Raw genomic sequence first — 8,421 nt, forward strand, 5'->3', positions numbered from 1 at the left:
TAACTATCTTACCCAGGACCGCCGAAGCAGCGTGGACCAGTGGAGGACTATACTTTGTTCATAACACCACAGTATTAAGTATGGTGTCCTCTTCCACATAGGGCAAGCTAGAATTAACTATCTTACCCAGGACCGCCGAAGCAGTGTGGACCAGGGGAGGACTATACTTTATACTTCACACACTAGCCATATTGAAGTCATCACTTGGTTGAAGCACTGAACTAGGGCGAGTCTATCGTTTACTTTGCATTGGGATAATACGCTGCATGCTCTCTTAGGTTAATGTCATGTGGTTGGCTATAGAGCATGCCCAAGTGATGACTTTGTTTAAAGCTCAACAGGTAGAGTATTATGTCCTCTTCCACATAGGGCAAGCTAGAATTAACTATCTTACCCAGGACCGCCGGAGCAGCGTGGACCAGGGGAGAACTATACTTTGTCTTGTATGCCCTCTTCCACATAGGGCAAGCTAGAACTAACTATCTTACCCAGGACTGCAAAGCAGCGTGGACCAGTGGAGGACTATACTTTGTTCATTACACCACAGTATTAAGTATGGTGTCCTCTTCCACCATAGGGCAAGCTAGAACTAACTATCTTACCCAGGACCGCCGAAGCAGTGTGGACCAGGGGAGGACTATACTTTATACTTCACACACTAGCCATACTGAAGTCATCACTTGGTTGAAGCGCTGAACTACGGCGGGGTAATCGTTTACAGGTTATAATCATATAGCTGCATGCTCATTAGTAGATAATGGAATATTGTATGGCAATATGAGCATGCCCAAGTGATGACTTTGTTTCAAGCTCAACAGGTAGGGTATTGAGTCCTCTTCCACATAGGGCAAGCTAGAATGAACTATCTTACCCAGGACCGCCGGAGCAGCGTGGACCAGTGGAGGACTATACCTTGTCCATTACACCACAGTATTAAGTATTGTGTCCTCTTCCACATAGGGCAAGCTAGAATCAACTATCTTACCCAGGACCGCCGAAGCAGCGTGGACCAGATGAGGACTATACTTTATACTTCACACCACAGTTTTGAGTACGCCTTGCATAAAGTATCTAGTTTGAACCACGAGGGCTCACAATGTAGAACCGCGAGGGCTCTAGTACCGATTCTCTCGGTACGGCTTGGTCCGTGTTCCTTTATGCTTGTACTCTAAGTATTAAGTATTGTGTCCTCTTCCACATAGGGCAAGCTAGAACTAACTATCTTACCCAGGACCGCCGAAGCAGTGTGGACCAGGGGAGGACTATACTTTATACTTCACACACTAGCCATACTGAAGTCATCACTTGGTGGGGGTGAACTACGGCGGTATCTATCGTTTTGGTTCGGTCTATATAGGGTCGCTTGCATGCTCATTCGAATATAATGTAATTGTGTATGGCAATATGAGCATGCCCAAGTGATGACTTTGTTTCAAGCTCAACAGGTAGGGTATTGAGTCCTCTTCCACATAGGGCAAGCTAGAATGAACTATCTTACCCAGGACCGCCGGAGCAGCGTGGACCAGTGGAGGACTCTATACTTTATACTTCACACCACAGTATTGAGTACGACTTGCATAAAGCCCCTAATGAGAACCACGAGGGCTCTCTCAATGTAGAACCACGAGGGCTCTAGTACCGATTCTCTCGGTACGGCTTGGTCCGTGTTCCTTTATGCTTGTACTCGCAGAAAGTCTCAACCCGGAGGTCTTGACTTTGATTGTCATAGTTGGACTACGACGGGGCATCCGACCATTGCTGATCGAACACCCCTGATTCACCATCTTTCGGGTAGGCGGTACGCGTACCTCCGGACGCGGAAGTCTCAACCCGGAGGTCTTGACTTTGATTGTCATAGTTGGACTATGACGGGGCATCCGACCATTGCTGATCGAACACCCCTGTTACACCATCTTTCGGATAGGCGGTGCGCGACACCACCGACGCGGAAAGTCTCAACCCGGAGGTCTTGACTTTGTATTGTTGGATAGTCCTCTTCCACTATAGGGCAAGCTGGAAATATTCCATTTTACCCAGGACTGCCGAGGCAGCGTGGACCAGGGGAGAACTTCACGGAATCTTCAGGCATCCATGATTGCCATAGTGCGTAAGCCGCCGCTGTGCGCGTCAACTCGTTCCCCGTGAGGAGGAGTCTAGCCGCCGCTAAAAGACGAAGCATTAAGTGTCCTCATTCCACTATAGGGCAAGCTAGAATTAACTATCTTACCCAGGACCGCCGAAGCAGCGTGGACCAGGCGAAGACTATACTTTATACTTCACACCACAGTATTGAGTACGACTTGCATAAAGCCCCTAATGAGAACCACGAGGGCTCTCTCAATGTAGAACCACGAGGGCTCTAGTACCGATTCTCTCGGTACGGCTTGGTCCGTGTTCCTTTATGCTTGTACTCGCGGAAAGTCTCAACCCGGAGGTCTTGACTTTGATTGTCATAGTTGGACTACGACGGGGCATCCGACCATTGCTGACCGAACACCCCTGATTCATCATCTTTCGGATAGGAGGTGCGCCCACCTCCGACGCGGAAGTCTCAACCCGGAGGTTCGGACTTAGAGTTTTTCCCATTTAAAAGTTTTTCTCTTAGCCATACTGAAGTCATCACTTGGTGAACGATTGAACTAGGGCGGGTTAATCGTTTATAGGTATCATGTGGTTTGCATGCTCTCTTAGGTTAAGGTCATGTGGTTGGCTATCGAGCATGCCCAAGTGATGACTTTGTTTCACGCTTGCTTGATTTCTTCATGATTCCCTGTTATATAGTGTAATCATTCGAGAACAGGGAATCTTTGGTTTTGCTCAACAGGTATTGGATGTCAACTTGGTATCTAGATCGCATTAAGTCTCAACCCTTAGGTTCGGACTTGTATAGTGACATCTTGTTACGGTCTTGAGTCTCAACCCGCAGGTTCGGACTACTTAGTGTTTGATCGAATATAATATGGCAACTTGTGCCTAAGTCTCAACCCGCAGGTTCGGACTTCTGTTTATTTGGCCAATGTATGTATAAGGCAACTTGTGCCTAAGTCTCAACCCGCAGGTTCGGACTTGTGTATTTGTTCGAAGTCATGTATAAGGCAACGTGTGCCTAAGTCTCAACCCGCAGGTTCGGACTTGTTAGTGTTTCGTCAACTTTCATATGGCAACTTGTGCCTAAGTCTCAACCCGCAGGTTCGGACTTGTGTATTTGTTCGAAGTTTTATATAAGGCAACTTGTGCCTAAGTCTCAACCCGCAGGTTCGGACTTCTATAGTGTTTCGTCAATTATCATATGGCAACTTGTGCCTAAGTCTCAACCCGCAGGTTCGGACTTCTATAGTGTTTCGTCAATTATCATATGGCAACTTGTGCCGAAGTCTCAACCCGCAGGTTCGGACTTCTATAGTGTTTCGTCAATTATCATATGGCAACTTGTGCCGAAGTCTCAACCCGCAGGTTCGGACTTCTGGAAGGATCACTTGGCCACTAATGATCCTTCCGCAGGTTCACCTACGGAAACCTTGTTACGACTTTTACTTCCTCTAAATCATCAAGTTCGGTCAACTTCGATAAAGCAGACGCGGTTCACGAGGATCCAGCGAACGATCATCTCCAAAGACCTCACTAAATAATCCATCGGTAGTAGCGACGGGCGGTGTGTACAAAGGGCAGGGACGTATTCAACGCTGGCTGATGACCAGCACTTACTAGAAGTTCCGAGTTCATATGGACCATTGCAATCCATAATCCCTACTAAGTGAGTATTTGAGTGATTTCCCGTTCCTCTCGGAATAGGAGACACGCTGCTACCCACATTGTAGCACGCGTGTAGCCCAGAACATCTAAGGGCATCACGGACCTGTTATCGCTCGATCTCATTTTGCTAAACACAAATTGTCCTGCTAAGCAGCGTACCGTAAGTGCACTTGCGCACACGAACAGCGAAGGTGTCAGGTCATACTCCACCGAAAGGTCCTAACCCGTTCCAATCGGCATCGACGCATTAACGCTGACTGCGTTCTAGTTAGCATATGTGAGTCACGTTCGTTATCGGAATTAACCAGACAAATCAATCCACGAACTAAGAACGGCCATGCACCACTACCCTTAAATTTGAGAAAGAGCTATTAATCTGTCTCACCTCCATAAGTTCGGACCTGGTAAGTTTTCCCGTGTTGAGTCAAATTGAACCGCAAGCTCCATTTCATTGTGGTGCCCTTCCGTCAATTCCTTTAAGTTTCAACTTTGCAACCATACTTCCCCCGGAACCTGACTTTGGTTTCCCGGAAGCTACTGAGAGCACCTGGTTGTAGCGTCTCCCAATTGCTAGTTGGCATCGTTTACGGTTAGAACTAGGGCGGTATCTAATCGCCTTCGATCCTCTAACTTTCGTTCTTGATTAAAGAAAGCATCCTTGACAAATGCCTTCGCTTTAGTTAGTCTTACGACGGTCTACGAATTTCACCTCTCGCGCCGTAATACTAGTGTCCCCAACTACTTCTGTTAATCATTACCTCCGGTCTGAGTACAAACCAATGAAAGATTAGACCAAGGTCGTATTCCATTATTCCATGCAAGATTATTCTAGGGCGTTTGGGCACCCTGCTTTAAGCACTCTAATTTGTTCAAGGTAAACGTGAGCGGTCGAGCTCTATATTACACTTGCACCCGTTGAAGGGCACACCATGACACAGACTTGGTGCCCTACCACACCATTGAGTCGCAACCAGATTCCGACTTGGCCCACCGACCACGGGTTGACCGGGTCGGCGGAGCCGGACTGTGTTGGACAAGTATCAACTTCGAACGTTTTAACCGCAACAATTTTAATATACGCTAGTGGAGCTGGAATTACCGCGGCTGCTGGCACCAGACTTGCCCTCCACTTGATCCTCGTAGAAGGATTTATGCTCTACTCATTCCAATTATGAAACATCATTAAAGAGTTTCATATTGTTATTTCTCGTCACTACCTCCCCGTCCCGGGATTGGGTAATTTACGCGCCTGCTGCCTTCCTTGGATGTGGTAGCCATTTCTCAGGCTCCCTCTCCGGAATCGAACCCTGATTCCCCGTTACCCGTTGCAACCATGGTAGTCCTCTATACTACCATCCATAGTTGATAGGGCAGATATTTGCGAGATCTGTCGTCGGTGCGAGACCATACGATCAGCATCATTATCCAGACTTCAACTCAATGACACGGAGAACCCGCGATTGGTTTGACTAATAAGTGCACCAGTTCCCGCGAGGGTCCTGGCATGTTGCATGTATTAGCTCTAGATTTTCCACAGTTATCCAAGTAACTAGGTTGCTGATCTCGTAAATTATAGCTGTTATACTGAGCCTTATGCGGTTTCACATTAAATCTGTTTGTACTTAGACATGCATGGCTTAACCTTTGAGACGAGCGTATATTACTGGTAGGATCAACCAGAATTCCGACTTTGCGTTCGAATGTTCATTGTCCCATTGCACCCGGAGGAGCAAACACCACGTTCTATATGTTGTCAAGTCCGGTAGCACACGGGAGGCGAGCCCCCGTGCGAACCTCATTGCCCTCGTATCACACACACCCGATGCACCGGACAGGCACTTGAGCGGCATTCGACTCCGCTAAGCGCACGTGCGCCCGATTGTGCATGCGCTGACGGGGCCTTCATACCCCTACCACAGCGACCTTATGCCAAACTTCCATGAATACTTAGGTGAGCTGACAAGGGCCTTCATTTCCCTACCATCAACTAAAGGACACGCTAGGCGCGTCCGATCATTGCAACTGCGGGGCTTTCATACCCCAATCACCACAGTACGCAATTCACCAGAGTTTAATCACAACCCCCCCGGACATGGCACACTATTAACTTGCAACAAAACTTAGTGTGTGCCGGGCACATCGGTTCCACAAAATCATTCCCGATGTACCCCAATTGGGGTTGTGAACGCATCCATGGTCCTCTGACACACCCAACCAAGCGTGGATACTACATACCTCAAACACCCAGTACACTAACAGACAAATCAATATATGGTTGCTTTCCCCCAGACATTTGCCAATCACTTGGCACCCGGACGGGAACTCGCTCCTGATTGCGCCATTGCCACCCATTTGCCAAGAGCGAGTTCTGTATGTAGATTTCATTTGGAAAGACAACCGTGTACTGGATATTCTATCCGACGATTACAGATGACGAGTACGAGACTCGACTACACTCACGGATAATACATTTTGGGTCGAGATTGCTTTCGGGGTTTTCGATTGGTCTTGCGCTTGTAAACGTATAACTTTGACTTGTGGTAACCTCGGTATGTTAGTCGATCACGTGGTTGTGAACTGGGTAGGGGTGAGCAATCTGTTCACTTGCACTCTGGGTAGGAATATGGTGAGCGCTATAGGTTAAAGATCATGGTATGGTTCCATCGTGATGACTTTCGCTAGATAGTAGTATGTTTGGATAGTTATAACGTTTTTGGCCATTTGTTCATAGTGTTCGGTTCATTCAGGAATTCGATTGGTCTTTGCTTCACACACGTGGTCGATCACTTGGATGTGAACTAGGGTGAGATTAAGGTGTTCACTAGTGCTCTTCGGTTTTGGATCAGTAATGAGCACTTGATTGGTTTCGCATAATATGTATCCATAGTGATGACTCTTTCCAGCTTAAGATTTCGTTACCAGTTTCGAATCCTCCCCACGTTCGCTTTTACTTGGTTAGGTTTTCGAGTGTAGCTTTGAAAGCAATCTCATGTATGTATCCCATCTGATATAAGCCACTGACAGTTCATGTCACCTCGTTCAACTCTCGCTGGGTCACAGAAGTATGTTACTGCGCCCATTATCCCTACTCGGATAGGTTCGGTTCGTTCGTTTTATACTTCGGTGAGTAAACTCAATTTGTGCATCGCATAGCCATGGAAAGCAAGCTTTCGCGGGCCTCTTCGACTGTTTTGATACGAGCTGTGCCCGTGATGCTTGTCATCCCAGGATACTAGACCCCTTTGGACGACCGCATGACCATCAGAAAGTAAATTCCACGTTCGATTTGGGGTGTGAACCCCGAACATAAAGTCTTTGTGTAGAACCACGAGGGCTCTATAGTACCGATTCTCTCGGTACGCTTGGTCCGTGTTCCTTTATGTTCGTACTCTTGTGTGTATAATCTTCATGTTCGATTTGGGATATTTGCTACTGTCACCGTTTGAGTACTATGGGGCTTGAACCAATAACATAAAGTCTTTGTGTAGAACCACAAGGGCTCTATAGTACCGATTCTCTCGGTACGCTTGGTCCGTGTTCCTTTATGTTCGTACTCTTGTGTGTATAATATTCATGTTCGGTTTGGGATATTTGCTACTTTCACCAGGGTCCCGTTCTTCATACAAGTCTGCCTTGCTAATGTGGTAACTTTATAGTGTAGTTCTGACATCCCAATTTTGGGACTTAGCCGATTTTTCGTATATTTCCATATGACCCATAGGGTCCCTTTCTTCATACAAGCTTGCCTAGGGCGATCGGTCAAAACTTGTCTTACTATTCGATTGGTCTTCGCACTTTCACCCTAGGCAATTCGCCTAAGTCTGTCTTCTTGAGGAGGCCAAAACCCGAAATAAGGAGGTCCAGCCGACCCTGAAACCTCCCCTGTCTTAACTACACTAACCCGATTTTTCAGGGTCCTCAGCGCCATACAACTTTGCCTAGGTCACTTGTACTCTTGACTTAGGCCATCTGACTTGGTCCGTGTTTCTTCCTAGGGTTCACCTAGGTACTTTGCCTTGCTTGATGTGGTAACTTTTAAGTGTAGTTCAGACATCCCAATTATGGGACTTAGCCGATTTTTCATGTATTTCCATATGACCCATAGGGTCCCTTTCTTCATACAAGCTTGCCTAGGGCGATCGGTCAAAACTTGTCTTACTATTCGATTGGTCTTCGCACTTTCACCCTAGGCAATTCGCCTAGGTCTGTCTTCTTGAGGAGGCCAAAACCCGAAATAAGGAGGTCCAGCCGACCCTGAAACCTCCCCTGTCTGAACTACACTAACCCGATTTTTCAGGGTCCTCAGCGCCATACAACTTTGCCTAGGTCACTTGTACTCTTGACTGAGGCCATCTGACTTGGTCCGTGTTTCTTCCTAGGGTTCACCTAGGTACTTTGCCTTGCTTGATGTGGTAACTTTTTAGTGTAGTTCAGACATCCCAATTTTGGGACTTAGCCGATTTTTCATGTATTTCCATATGACCCATAGGGTCCCTTTCTTCATACAAGCTTGCCTAGGGCGATCGGTCAAAACTTGTCTTACTATTCGATTGGTCTTCGCACTTTCACCCTAGGCAGTTTGCCTAGGTGTAGCTTCTTGAGGAGGTCAAAACCCAAAATAAGGAGGTTCAGCCGACCCAAAAACCTCCCCTGTCTAAACTACACTAA

This window comes from Anopheles coustani (genome assembly GCF_943734705.1).
Source record: "Anopheles coustani chromosome X unlocalized genomic scaffold, idAnoCousDA_361_x.2 X_unloc_15, whole genome shotgun sequence".
NCBI lineage: Eukaryota > Metazoa > Arthropoda > Insecta > Diptera > Culicidae > Anopheles > Anopheles coustani.